This window comes from Myxocyprinus asiaticus, chromosome 19 (genome assembly GCF_019703515.2).
Source record: "Myxocyprinus asiaticus isolate MX2 ecotype Aquarium Trade chromosome 19, UBuf_Myxa_2, whole genome shotgun sequence".
NCBI lineage: Eukaryota > Metazoa > Chordata > Actinopteri > Cypriniformes > Catostomidae > Myxocyprinus > Myxocyprinus asiaticus.
Window position 1 is genome coordinate 21,123,316 of NC_059362.1, and position 14,321 is coordinate 21,137,636.

The following is a 14,321-nucleotide window of genomic DNA, read 5'->3' on the forward strand; positions in this document are numbered from 1 at the left end:
GGTAGTTTTACTATAGTAATATTGTTGGAACCATACTCTAAAAATACTGGGTTAAAAACAACCCAAATTGGGTTGTTTTTTGCTCAGCCATTGTTTAAATATGGGACAGAACACACGTTGGGCTAATCCAACCCAGCAAATTTGGATGTTCATTTTAACCCAGCAAAATGGGTTATTTATTCAACCCAAATGGTGGTTCATTTTTACATGAATGCTGGGTTAATTTTATCTCATATGTGGGTTAATATTTTCAGTTTTATTTTTATCCTTTAAAAATATTGTAAAATAAGCCACACCATAAACAAAAGCGTTAACATGGTACTTCCTTTATTTTGGATAAATATTAATATAGGCAATAATTACATTTAAACTTTTTTTACAAATGGTTTAATAAAGAGCTTGTAGAACAATACACATTTATAATGATTGTTAATTACATTAGGCATTAAAAACATTAAACATCCATTGTAATATTGTTGTATGTTTTTTGGTAGAAATCATCGATTTGATGCGATTAACAATGGTGTTACCACAGTAGTATGGTGTTTATATAGTAAACATGTTTAATTTTGTGGTTACAATGATTTTGCTACAAAATACCATGGTGATACTATGGTTACTGTAGTAAAACTATGGTTAATTTTTGTAATGTAATGTTAAGGCTGGGTTTAGGGGTAGGGGTAGGTGTAGTGTATGTGGGACTCTCAATAAACACAATGAACTTGCCGTAGTGATGCCAGTATACTGTTAGTATTTAATTAGGGGTGCAAATAGTATCTGCCATTATCTGCACCAGGGTTGGGGTGCAAATAATATTTGCCACTATTTGCACTGGGGTGTAAATAGCATCTACCTTTATTGCACCAGGGTGCAAATTGCATCTGCCATTTTATTTTTGTGGTTAACTAGTACTTAAGGATTTAACATTAATGTATTACTAGAATTGTGACCTTTGCTACTTGTTTAAGATGGACCTTTAGCCTATTACTGTATACAGTGTATATACTGTTTATGGGAGTCCTTTTGGATTTCCAGTATTTAAGGGGCCTCTTGGTGTTGCCCAGGATTGTATACTGATCCAATGATACTTACCGAATGTGAAAGAGGTTTAATTGTATAAATGGGGGTTTGCTTTCAAGGATTGTCATATTACCATATGATAATAGTTGTTTGATATATTTCAGAGCTCTGCCAAAGTCATCTGTGTAAAGTAGGCTCACCAAAGAGCTTAATGGTGGGTGAGGACACATCCATGCTGAGAATGACTTCCCCTATCCCTTGCTTGGTCAAAAATCATGTGTTTACATATTGTAGCAAACTGTCAGCTGGGTGTTTTTGCTAAACTCTTTGCTGTAGGCTACCTCTTTGTTTCTCACTTTAGTACCTCACAGTGCCAGAGACCTCAAGAAGGATATAGCTGCAGGCAGAGCTCCAAAAAGGGGCGGGAGCTACAAACCGCCAGCAAAGATATAGGAAGCCCCTAACCTAACCCTTTTACCTAAACTTAATCGTGAGTGGAAGTAACGCCCCCTTTTGGAGTTGGCACAACCCACTTTTGGACTAATCCCACCCCCTTCTGGAGTTACCCCGCCCTCTTTTTGAGAGTCCACCCCCATTTGGAGGTCTCTGGTCTGCAGCTGTACCTATTTGGAAATCTTGAAGGATATGGCAGCAGGCATAGCTCCAAAATGGGGCGGGAGCTCAATACCACTAGCAAAGATATAGGGAGCCCTTAACCTAACCCTTTCCCTAACCGTGAGTGGAATTCATGCGCCCTTTTAGAGTTGACATAACCCCCTTTTGGACTGACCCCACCCCCTTCTGGTGTTACTCCGCCCTCTTTTGGAGAGTCCGCCCCCATTTGGAGATTTCTGGCCTGCAGCTATACCTACTTGGAGATCTCAGCTGTAGCCCTCAGTTTGGCCACACCCCTCTATTTTTGATTGACTCACTTTAGTTTAAATATTAATTTACAAGATATTACATTTAAAAAGAAAGAAAGAACCAGTTTTAGAATGAAGCTCCAGACTGCAGCTGATGAGTTTTCAAGGTGGCAGCATTTTGTGGACTGTTTTTTTTTCAGCAGCGTATTGTACAGAAATTACATTTAAAAAGGGTGAGACAAAGGCTGAGAGTGTGACGTCATAGGGAGGCTATAGCAGAATTTTTTTTGTAAGTGGGTGTGCATTTTTACTCCCTCATTTTCATAGATACAAATGCTGGGAGGAATACTGATGGACATAACACACACCATGTAAAGTGTTCTGAAGCAGAATGAATTGAAATAAAGGAACAGGTTTAAAAACAATATGATACCTTGGGCAAATTTTTGTTGTGTGAACTCACAAAGCACTTGTGGAATAATAAAGTCATTCTATCGGATCCCTCAGATTTATGCTTACACAGAAGACTAACAGCCAGCTAGATCTGCAAAGTCTCCCTTTGCAGCCATGTTGTCTGTCAAACCCTGCTGACAGGGCGTTGTCAAAATCACCCCTTCCCTCTTATCAAATGTCTCATTTGCATTGCTCTTGAGAGCATTTAATCCTTTTTTCGCTCCCCTCCTCAGTAACCTCTCAGCAGCTCTGTGGAGAGGCCAAATCAACACATTTTAGTGATCACAGTGACAGGATGTTAAAATACAATGTGGTTTCATTCAAAATATATTTAAAGGAATAAATCAAAACTCTTTCAGAAGTTGATTTTAATATGACCACATTTCACCACTAAGGTTATATGCATGTTTTGATTTTGGATTAATTTTGAAATTATTTAATTTGAATAATTTCTTTAGTGTTGGAGTAGGCCATCTAAACTCATAGACGTGTACTCATTAGTGCACTGATGCAACATCTGCTCCCCGTCTGTGGACCACCTCAGACTTAAATGGCTGAAGTGCTAGATACCAACGGGTGATCCACGCATTGGTATCCTTCATGTGATGGAGCCACTGGAGCAGGGCGTGGTCCAAACAGAGGGTGAAGGCCCATCTCAGGAGGTAATACCGAAGGGTAAGGACTGCCCACTTGATGGCAAAACATTCCTTCTCAATGGTGCTGTACCTCGACTCTCTCACCGAGAGCTTTCGGCTGATGTACAGCACAGGGCGCTGCTCCCCCTCGACCTCCTGGGACAACACAGCTCCCAACCCCCTGTCCGACACGTCGGTCTGTAACACAAAAGTGAGAGAGAAGTCAGGAAAGTGCAATAATGGCCCGCTGCAAAGCGCAGCTTTCACCCACGTGAACGCCTGCTGACACGGCTCCGTCCACTGGACCGGATCTGGTGCCCCCTTTTTAGTAAGATCAGACAGTGGGCTGGTGACGGTCGAATAGTTAGGCACAAGCCTACGATAATAGCCAGCCAGCCCCAGGAACTATCTTACCTCTTTTTTGGTCTTAGGTCTCAGGCTGGCTGCAATCGCTATGGTCTTATCAATTTGGGGCTGCACCTGTCCATGACACAAGTGGAAGCCCAGATACTGTACTTCCACCCATCCAATTGCACACTTCATAGGGTTTTCTGTGAGTCCCACCCATCTCAACGACTTCAGGACAGCCCTCAGATGCTGCGGGTGCTGCTGCCAATCATTACTGTAAATGATGATGTCATCTAGATAGGCAGCGGCATAAGCGGCGTGCGGTCTGAGGATTCTGTCCATGAGCTGCTGTAACGTAGCCTGGGCTCCAAACAAACCGAATGGAAGGGTGATAAATCGGTGTAAACCGAATGGTGGAAAATGCTGTTTTTCATGGGACATGGGAGTTAAGGGGATCTGCCTATATCCCTTTGTCAAATACAGTGTCGATTAAAAGTGAGCCGCGCCTAACCGATCGAGCAGTTCATCAATCCGAGGCATTGGGAATGCATCAAATACCGCATTGACTTTTCTATAATCCACACAGAACCGGATCGAGTCGCAACTCTTTGGAACCAGCACCACCGGGCCGGCCCAGTCACTTTGGGATTCTTCTATTACCCCCATATCTAGCATGGCCTTTAATTCTTCCCAAACCACTTTTTTTGTGTTCGGGTAATCTATAGGGACGACTGCGTACCACAACCCCTGGGGTTGTATCAATATGGTGCTCTATGAGATTTGTACGACCTGGAAGAGGCGAGAACAAGTCATAGAATTCTCTTTGCAACCTTGCAGCCTCCGTGACTTGTGGTCACTAACGGGTAATTATGAATATCCCCATGCACACACCTCACCTTCACCCGCCTACCTGTATCCAAAGCCTCGGACTGAATCAAGCTTTGGTGAATGGAGGTTTGATTACAACTGGAATCCACCAAGGCTTGATATGTTCCCCCTTTATATGCACAGGTATCCGGTATGCTTTTGCTCAATCAAGGATGTGTTGGATATTATAAAAAGACTACCATCCTTGCAGACGGTAGCGAGCTCCTCCGCCTCCTGGCGGATGCCAGTGAGCTCCCCCGACCCCCAGCTTCTCCTGGCGGACGGCAGCGGGCTACTCCGCCTTTGGGCGAACCGCTCCAGTACCACTGTCGCGACCCTCCCCCAGCGGCGAGGGCTTTTCTGACAGCGTGTCTTCCTTCTATCCAGGGTTTCCACACCACTGTGGCAGACTCTGCCTTCCCTACCAAGGAAGAAGTGGGAACCTGAGTGAATAATCAACAGAACTTTAATTTTAAACTCAAATTTAAACAGTACAATGAAACATAGATGCATACACACACAGACACGTGCGTCTCTCTCTCTCCTCAACTTGCGTCTCCGGCTCGTCCTTATCCCCCTCCTGGTTGATTAGGACGATTCAGCCACGCCCTCCTCCTTGTCACATGAATGTATGGGGTTGTTCATAACTTTATGTTTCAGTCTTTGTCAGGCTGCCAATCCTGTGGTTTTTTTCATCGATAATACTGACGTAAAGTCTTCCACAGGCTGTTTTGCATCATTTGTTCTCAAACAAACAACCTGGGCTGACTGAATTCACAGGAATCCACATGACAAGTCAATCGATTGTCCCTGGTTCTAAGGCTCTTCTCTAGTCAAGCAAATATCACATTGTATAGTGTTATTGTACATTATTTAATACATTCGATGAAGAACTTGTTGAAGTACAAATTAACCAAGAAGAACAGTTTTCTTTGTAAACTGGTTCTTGAGGTGCAAGTATCTTCTCCTACTTATCATATTAATTTTTACATAATGCTTTTTGCACACGGTGTAGCAGCTAAGCACTTTACACATATTCAGATGCAGGAAGTGGCATCTAATTATCAAGTGAATAAGAAAAGGCTTTGTTTGGGCTATGTGCTCTTTCTCTCTCTTGACTGCATTTTCAGAATGCTCATGCATTCTGTGCTATTAAGCTGAATGTCATGCCTAAAGGACTTCTCGGTTTTGCAGTTTTCCTTGTTTTCAGCTGACGCATCCCATCCAGGTAGCTGATCTGCCTCAAACAGCCTTGATTAGACTGCTTGCTATTTGACTGACACTTAAAACTACCAATCAGCAACCATCTATTCTCTGCTGCTCAATCCAACTGCATTACTCTAAAGGGCAGATTGTCTTTCAGCCAATGAGACCTGTGCTTGGCTGCAGACAGAAAGGGTGTTTGCAGCAACACAGTGACTGATTCAGACCATGACTGGAGGAAAAACCACACTGGAATAGATAGATAGCTCATGTGTATCACAGCTCTGTAGCTGCTTCAATAAGGGGCCGTTCAGACCGAATGCATTATTGTGATAAAAAAAAAAAAAAAAAAAATGATAGAAGCATTGCAACAAATAGAACAGAATGCAGGTATCTAGAAAATTTTTTTTTTTTAAATGTTCGTTTTAAGTTCTTTTTAACTTGACACAGCATTTAAAAACGTGCCGCTCCTGTGCGAGACACTGAAAAAACAGCAAGACATGGCACAACAGTCAAAGATGTACGTCTAGCACATGGTTAAACGGACGCAAAACCACATTTGGTGTGAACGGCACGAGTTGCATCAGGAGTACCATGCCACTGTATTAAAGGATGTATGGAGACTTCTGTCAAACTGATGGGACGATAAAAAAAACAGTATCTGGAGTTATAAAAAAACTGACAAATGAAGATCAGCAGAATTAGTGCATTAGTGATGTTTCGTTTGTGAATGAATCTGTTTTTTTGAACAAATCTTTTAAGTGAACGAATCGTTCTCGTTCACCTCCATAAACTGACTCATATTTTTCATTCACTGAAGTCCCTCCCTTTCGAAGCTAATGGACTTTTCATGCCTATAAAGACTGCATGAGCCAATAGCACTTGAGTGCATGCTGTGAAGGAGCATATCATTGGTTTGACCTACTAAACGAATATGCCCCTTGTCTGAACTAGTCAGTCATTTGAGTCTGAACGAGATAAGAGATGGTTTGAGGACGAACTGAATATACTGGTAAACTCGTGTATATAGGAATGACTCGTGAACGAAGATCTTCTGAACGACTGAATGAGAGGAGGTGTGTTGTTTGTTCAGTTCGGCATGCGAGCCAATCGCGTTCAACAAGGAGAGATGGGTGAAATGCACTTATGACAAATTTATACACAAAACATGATCCCCAATTTAAGTGAAAAAATGACTGAAGACATACCATAAAAATGACATGAATTATGGATGAAAATGTTGTGCTTTGATGCACAGTGTAACATATTTAGGCTTTAGTTAAACTTTTTCTTTGTCTTAGTAATAATTAAGCCCAGCATTTGACAAAATATAGGGAAAATAAGACCTGCCATTTGTGGTGAAAACAGTCTTCGTACATTTGTACACATGCAAATTCCATTTATCTTTCTTTGTTGTGCTTGTAAAGACTGACTTCAGCGTGAGCCAATAGCATTAGAGAGCGGGCTGTGAAGGAGTATATAATTGGTTGGATGCACTGAATGAATATACCCCTTCACTGAACTAGTAGTAGTCAGTCATTTTGTTTGTGATGTGAACAAACTGAATGTACTCGTAAACTCGTTCTCAACCGACATGAACGAATCAGTCATCACGAACGATGATCTGCTGCCCGGGAGGAGGAGGTGCATTTCGTTCAACAAGAAAGGGGCTGGATGAATTATGAGTAAAATTGAGTGATGATCACACATTACAAAGACATACGGATGTTATTGAAACTCAGAATTATTTTACGCTATTATTGTCCTTTTTTTTAATAATTTTTTTTATAGCTTGATAAAAAGTATGATAGATATGCTTTGTTGTCATTTGTGGGGAAAAGCTTATGATGCTTTAACACTGTAGTGCTGAAGTTTCTTAGTAGAATTTTAATAAAGGATAATTAAACGTATTCTGGTCACACGGTTCAATGCAATTACTTAAAAGATGGTCATTTTGCACCAGCTGCATGCGTAAAGGCGTAACTTGAAGATCTGATCAGTGAACGAATCAATGAACGAATCTTATTGATGAATGGAATCAAAAGAATCGGGTCACTGAATTAATCAAAATCACCACCACTATAGTGCATGACATAATATAATCCTTAAAAACAACTGTATAACCATGACAGAACACCCAAACCTTTAGAACAAAATGGCAGGCGCTACTGTATGCAAAAGCTTGACGCAACAAATTTTCCAACTGCTCCATTCAGTGGCCAGAGAAGACTGGCTGTTTTGCCTTTGCTCTCTGCCTATTGTGGTCACAGAATTTGGCAATGGCAGATGCCATTTAAATTTTAACAGGTCAAATTAATTTAGGTCAGTATCGGCTTTCGTAAGAACTCTAGAGAAGAAATTCATAAGAAGAAATCTAGACTGGTCTCCCTACTGCAGTGAGCGAACCCATCCATGAGTAAAGAGCAAGCCCTTCTCTCACAATACCAAACAACAGTGTATTCAACTGAGAGACTGATGCTAGAGCACACTGTAGGCTTCAGCATTTAACTGTTTAATGGGTTGCTCAAATTCATGGGTGCTGTATCAAAACTGTAGGATATACAGTATCTATAAAAAAAGATTAAAAGGTGTTTATTCTGTTTTAATATTTCATATTAAAGGAATTTTACAGGTTCAATACAAGTTAAGCTTAATTGACAGTATTTGTGATATAATGTTGAAAAAAATATTTCGACTCGTCACTCCTTTTCTTAAAAAAAAAAGAAGCAAAAATCGAGGTTACAGTGAAGCACTTACAGTGGAAGTGAATGAGGCAAATTTGTGGAGGGTTTATAAGCAGAAATGTGAAGCTTATTTTATAAAAGCACTTATATTAATTTTTCTGTTAAAACTCGTGTATTATTTGAGCTGGAAAGTTGTTTAACTTTGTGCTCTCCAGTGACATCTGTGGTTGAAAGTTACAATTGCAAGCAGTTTGCAGAAGAACACATTACGTGAATCGTGTTTCGGCATTGCTCTTCCGGCGGATGAATCTCATGACTTCAGCTTACCTGGACATTGCCTGTGTGTGACCATGACTGGGAGATGTTCAGAGCCTGAGTCATAACATGCTATTTTCATGTTGATATTATGTTATACAGTTAAACATTTAAAACTGAAGTATTACTTGCTCCTATTTACATATTTTGAATGAATTAATTTGACACTTATAGCGCTTTTCTGACATTACACTCAAAGCACTTTTACATAGAGAACAGTGGATTCTCCTCAGCCACCACCAGTAGATCTTAATGATTATTCAAGTGTTTTATCTTCTGTTATGTTTATATTGTACTACTAATGTCAATTTAAGAGGTGATACTAGGAGATATGGCTGATACGAGTTCAATGGAAGACTTTCATATTTTTATATTATAATGTACAGCCTCAGTTGATAATGCAAGTGAGCCGTAATACTACAATATTATGTCTATGCAATACACACAATAACACTGTATACATAAAACGAGGATTCAATAATGATGGGGATAAAATAAACTTTATTAAACATGAAAATAATATTCAAATATGCAATATAACAATTACAAGAAGTCAATTTCAAAAGTCATAAATATTAGTGAACATGTCACATTAACTTCCCCTGACAATGTAGATACATCGCAATCAGTTAACACAAGAGGAAAGTTCGAGTCATTCAAGCATGACAAGCAATATAAGCTTCAACAACCCTACCAGACAACATATCCAAGCATAACAGCAGGTAAACAATTTCGCCAAACGGATAACAGATAAACATCCATCCAGATTGCAGCGATGCTGTCCTGAACTGAACGTAGTTTCTCCAGTCAGAACACGAGATAGCCGTTACTTCTTTCATGTGTTTAAGGACATGATGTAATGACGCAGGGAGTTACATCATAAACCAGTGATTTCGCGCCAAATCCTACCCGACAGCTCAAAATACAAATAATTTGTATATGTTTACCGTAGTGAATTGGGGTAAGGTAAGGATATTGTTTTGAACACTGATCGTTTATTTATTCAATCAATAATGGCAAATTGTTGATTTTTAACCAAAAAAATCTTACGTAGTGCAGCTTTAAATCAGTTAGTTTAGGGTTTTAGGGTTTGTTGACAATATATCTTCATGGCAACGAAGTTGTTAAATTGGCTATAACTTTACACAGAAATGAATAGTAAGCAGTTTTATCACACTAAAATAATGTTAACATGTTGTTTACATCTTGTGGCTATACTTTTGAAACAGTGAGTATTTTAATGTTCAAAAATTGGCCCCATTCATTTCTTTGTAAGTGCCTTTTTGCTTTTTGTAAAGGAGTGGCAAGTCAAAATACATTTTTGTAGTATTCAAAATTATGCTACAAATTCTGTCGATTGAGCTTAACTTGTATTGAAGCCTCAGTCACACTACACTTTGCACTCCAAAAACAAGACCAGATGCGCAAGCTCATGTGAAGAAATATCGTATTTTGCTGCGTACAAAAGTTCAAGTTTGCTGAACTCTTACCTGCAAATATGGATGACAACAGGACACGTGACTAATAGAAATTTGACACTTCACATGCTGTCCTCTTTTCTCAGTTTAAAGCATACATATTTCAGAGCTGCATGATTTTATTGTAGCTAGAAAGTGAGTAGACAATATATTAAGTAATATTTTGAAAATATTATTATTATTATTATTTATTTGTTATGTACTAAAACCAGAAGCCGTCCCATGTGAGATCAAACATTCCGTTGTCTGAATTTTTTTTATGTAAATTTTTTTATCAAAACAATCTATTAAAACTTTGAGGATTCCAAACCAGCCTGACATAGCAACTGTGAGTTTGTATACATGCACACCAATATGCTGATGACTATAAATAATCGGCTTATTCATAAAATCCTTAAAAAAGAAAAAGCAATTAACATGAGACTTCATTACTACAAACCATCACATTATTCTCTGCTTTTGACGTCAAAACATAAACAGGGATGCATAAAACACTTGTCCACATAAGATAAGCTGGTAAAAACGGCAATAAAGGTGTATACATGCAAAGCGGAATCGGGGTAATGGGCAAAAATCTACGTATGCCGACCATTTAAACTGATAATGAAATGCTGTTCAAGGCGTTTACATGACCACACGTTGTCGGCTTATAAACCATTATTCGGTGTAAGAACGTGCATGTGAACATGTTTAATGTTTTTTATTGCATTGTCTTATTTTTTTGATTAAGCAGATTTTTGGTAGTTTTGGTGTGAGATTAGAGTGAGACTATCTGTATGTTTGACCCATGGCAGATGGTGGGAGTGTTCAGGAAACCTATTTGAATTCAGTCATTATTTTTACAATTACATCTGCGGCAGAGAAATCACACACTTCATCATTAAATGCAAGATAAGCTCTATCAACAGCATCTGGAAGCCATGAATGGCACAACAGTTCCCCACAGACTTCCATTGTAAGTGCATTAGTCAGCGTAGAGTTTCTTTGGATGGTTTGTTTGTTGTTTTTACACAAAATAATTTTCATGATAATTGACAGCATCTAAGGCATGCTGTAGATTACCACCCAAAAAATTATCCCGGGCCTCATTTTGCAAAAACAAACCAAAACATATGTTGACAGAAATGCATTTAGAGTGTTAACTTGTATTAAATCTGTAATACTCCATTAAAGTGGGACTAATTAAGACCTTGTGCAAGCAGAATGTTGGTCTTTTTACCAGACCATTAAGCACTAACAAGAGTCTCTTATAATGAATGTTAAGAGCAAATCTGAGTATGACTTTCAGTCTCTCTGTGTCATGCTCGAGAGGGATTATGCTTAGTGCTTTTGAAGAGCTTCTCCGCAGTAATGTATCCCATTTCCCTGACTCCATACTGTGTTGTTTAATGCTTTAGAAAAAAATGTTTTGCAAAATGTACTGAGTGCTTAGCTAACTCACCGAAAAACAGCTCTCAGCTGCAGTTGGAAAGCAGCATACAGCATTATATAACATCTTGCATGCTGTCTTCTTCACTGACAACACATACACACACACTCTTCCACACTGACCCGCACACCATGCAACATCACAGTGATGTGCTTGTGCTATACAGTTAGATAGGTGTGTATATCAGAGCAGGATCCTCAGAGAAAAGGGAACTGTTGTATATCTGAAATGAAATTCTGTTGAGTGGAGTGGGTGGGGCCTGCTGCGTCTGCTTTCTTGCCCTCCCTCGCTCTTTTGTTCTTGTCTGTAGGTGTCTGTGCTGGTCACGTGTGTACACATGAATATGATGCTGCATGACAGCTCAGCTGACCCACTGCTTGGTTGCATAGCATTTCGTTCTGGCATTTACAGTAGGCCTCAAGCCTTAAAGGGATAGTTCACCTAAATGAAAAGTTTCTCATCATTTACTCACCATCATGCCATCCCAGTTGTGTATGAGTTTCTTTCTTCTGCTGATCACAAACAAAGATTTTTAGAGAAATATCTCATCTCTGTAGGTCCATACAATGAAAGTGAATGGTGACCAGACATTTCAAGCCCCAAAAATCATATGAAGGCAGCATAAAAGTAATCCATATGACTCCAGTGGTTTAATCCATATCTTCTGAAGCGATATGATAGGTGTGGGTGAGAAACAGATCAATATTTAAGTCATTTATTACCATAAATCTTTCACTTTTTCATTCTGAAGATGCGAATAGACGCGAATTCGCGCCGGGTGGCACGAATGAAGTGAATGACGCGACTCGAACACGCAAAATCGCTTCATTCGTGTATCCGCGCGAGTTTACATTTTTCAACTCGAGCGAGAAATTCACATGAGGCGTTGTCGCGAAAGCCTATCAGCATTGAGATTGTCCGGATGTCACTGACGTACTGACGTAGTAGCAGAAGAAATCTGGAAAAATGGATGAAAAAATTGTTGTAGCGGTTTGTGGGCACCTGGAATTGTATGACACAATGTCATACATGTACAGAGACCGGACGAAGTGGCAGTCATCCAGACGCAGTTCCTGGAGAAGGTGGTGAAATTCAGCAAGCTGTATGCGCCTCCGGATGATATCATGCACCCAAACACGACGGTGTTTGGTTTTCCGACATATCTGGGACTTCCACAACAGATACAGAGCAGCAATCGTTGTGATATCGCCCATGGTTGATCGCGGAAAGATAAGTTGTTGTAGAAGCCCCTCCTCCTGTCCTTTTCCGGAAGAGAAGGGGGAATACTCGCGGGTTCGCGTTACTCGCGCGAACGCGAGTTTAAACACAAATGTATAATCCAGCAGTCAAACTCGCGCGAGCAATGCGAGGCGAAAATTTTCTTCCCGTTGTATGTGGACGCACCATAAGAGATTTCTGATATGAGCACCAATCCACACTAATTGCACTTACTATTGAACTTAACTTGCACTTACTGTGCAAAAAAAAAAAAAGCGCTTCTGTGCTAGCGCCTATACTACTCCAAGCAACTTGAGAGCTTGGCAGTACAACATTGTGGATGTTGTTGAACTTTGTATGACAAATTGCTTACTATGTTCCTCATTTGTAAGTCGCTTTGGATAAAAGCTTCTGCTAAATGACTAAATTTAAATATAAAATGTAAGTGTTAGTTAGGTGTTGAAGTACTAATACAGATTTTTCATCATGCATTCTATTCTATTCTGCTCTGTTTTATAAATAAAACAAATGGAGACATGAGTGCTCCTGACTTCCTCTAATGTGAGTATGTTGGCTGTGTACTGGGTCAGGATTGTTTCATGTCACTTTCAGTTCATAGCATAAGCTTTGTGGAGGTGGAATCATGTCTGCCATAAAGCCCTCCTCTATATCTCTCTATTCCTCTCTCTCTTTTTATCTTACCCCCTCCCCCAAATCCAGTGGCTTTGTCCAATCTGGAGTGGGTGAAAGGGAAAGGCTGGGCATACAAACTAATTTTTCCTTTAATGCATCTTAAATGCTTTTTGGACAATGTTGTTTCTGCATTTCTCTCTTGTTCTCCAAATGCAAAAATGCAGAGAACAATGGAGGGAAATAAATCCTCCCTGCACTGCATCGTAATTGATTTTTTGTTCCAAGAGACAAAATTGGACCTTGAACCTGTGGCCTACATGTCATTGTGGTCCTAGCTGTCTCCTGCAGATGAGCTATGATTAGTGCAGAATAGCTCTCCCCTGCTCTTGTCTTCCGTCCTCTCCTCCCCTTTCCACCTGCTGGACTTTCATTCACAGATGCCACATTTGCATATGAACGGCATGGCTACTGTATTAATGAATCATTGCCTTCATTGTTGCCATGAGAACAATAGAAGCGATGATGTCATGCCACCCCTTTCTCGTCTCCTCACCGACCGATAAGCTGAGAGGACACAGCGGGTCTGTTTAAAGTGGGTAATTATGAGTGAAGGCATGGTTCCCAGCCCCTGCAAAGACCAAATGCCCACACAGTCTCCTTGCCAACCGTAGAGCATAATGGTAGAAAATGCTGTAGAAAATCAAGCCAATTAATTTGATTATTCAAAAGGTTTTGAAAAGGCATGTAGTATAGAATCTTTTGGTATAATTTTGCTGATTATCATCTTTCCTTGCATGGATCGATTAATGTCTGTTCCCTGTTGAAAAGACCACAAACACACACTGAGCACTTTATTAGGAACACTATGTTCCTAATAAAGTGCCCGATGTGGTCCTCTGCTGTTGTAGCCCATTTGCTCAAGGTTCGACGTGTTGTGCATTCTGAGATGCTATTCTGTGCACTACAATTGTACAATGTGGTTATCTGAGTTACCGTAGACTTTCTGTAAGCTCAAACCACTCTGGCCATTCTCCGTTGACCTTTCTCATCAACAAGGCGTTTCTGTCCATAGAACTGCTGCTCACTGGATGTTTTTTGTTTTTAGCACCATTCTGAGTAAACTCTAGAGACTGTAATGCATGGAAATCCCAGGAGATCAGCAGTTACAGAAATAC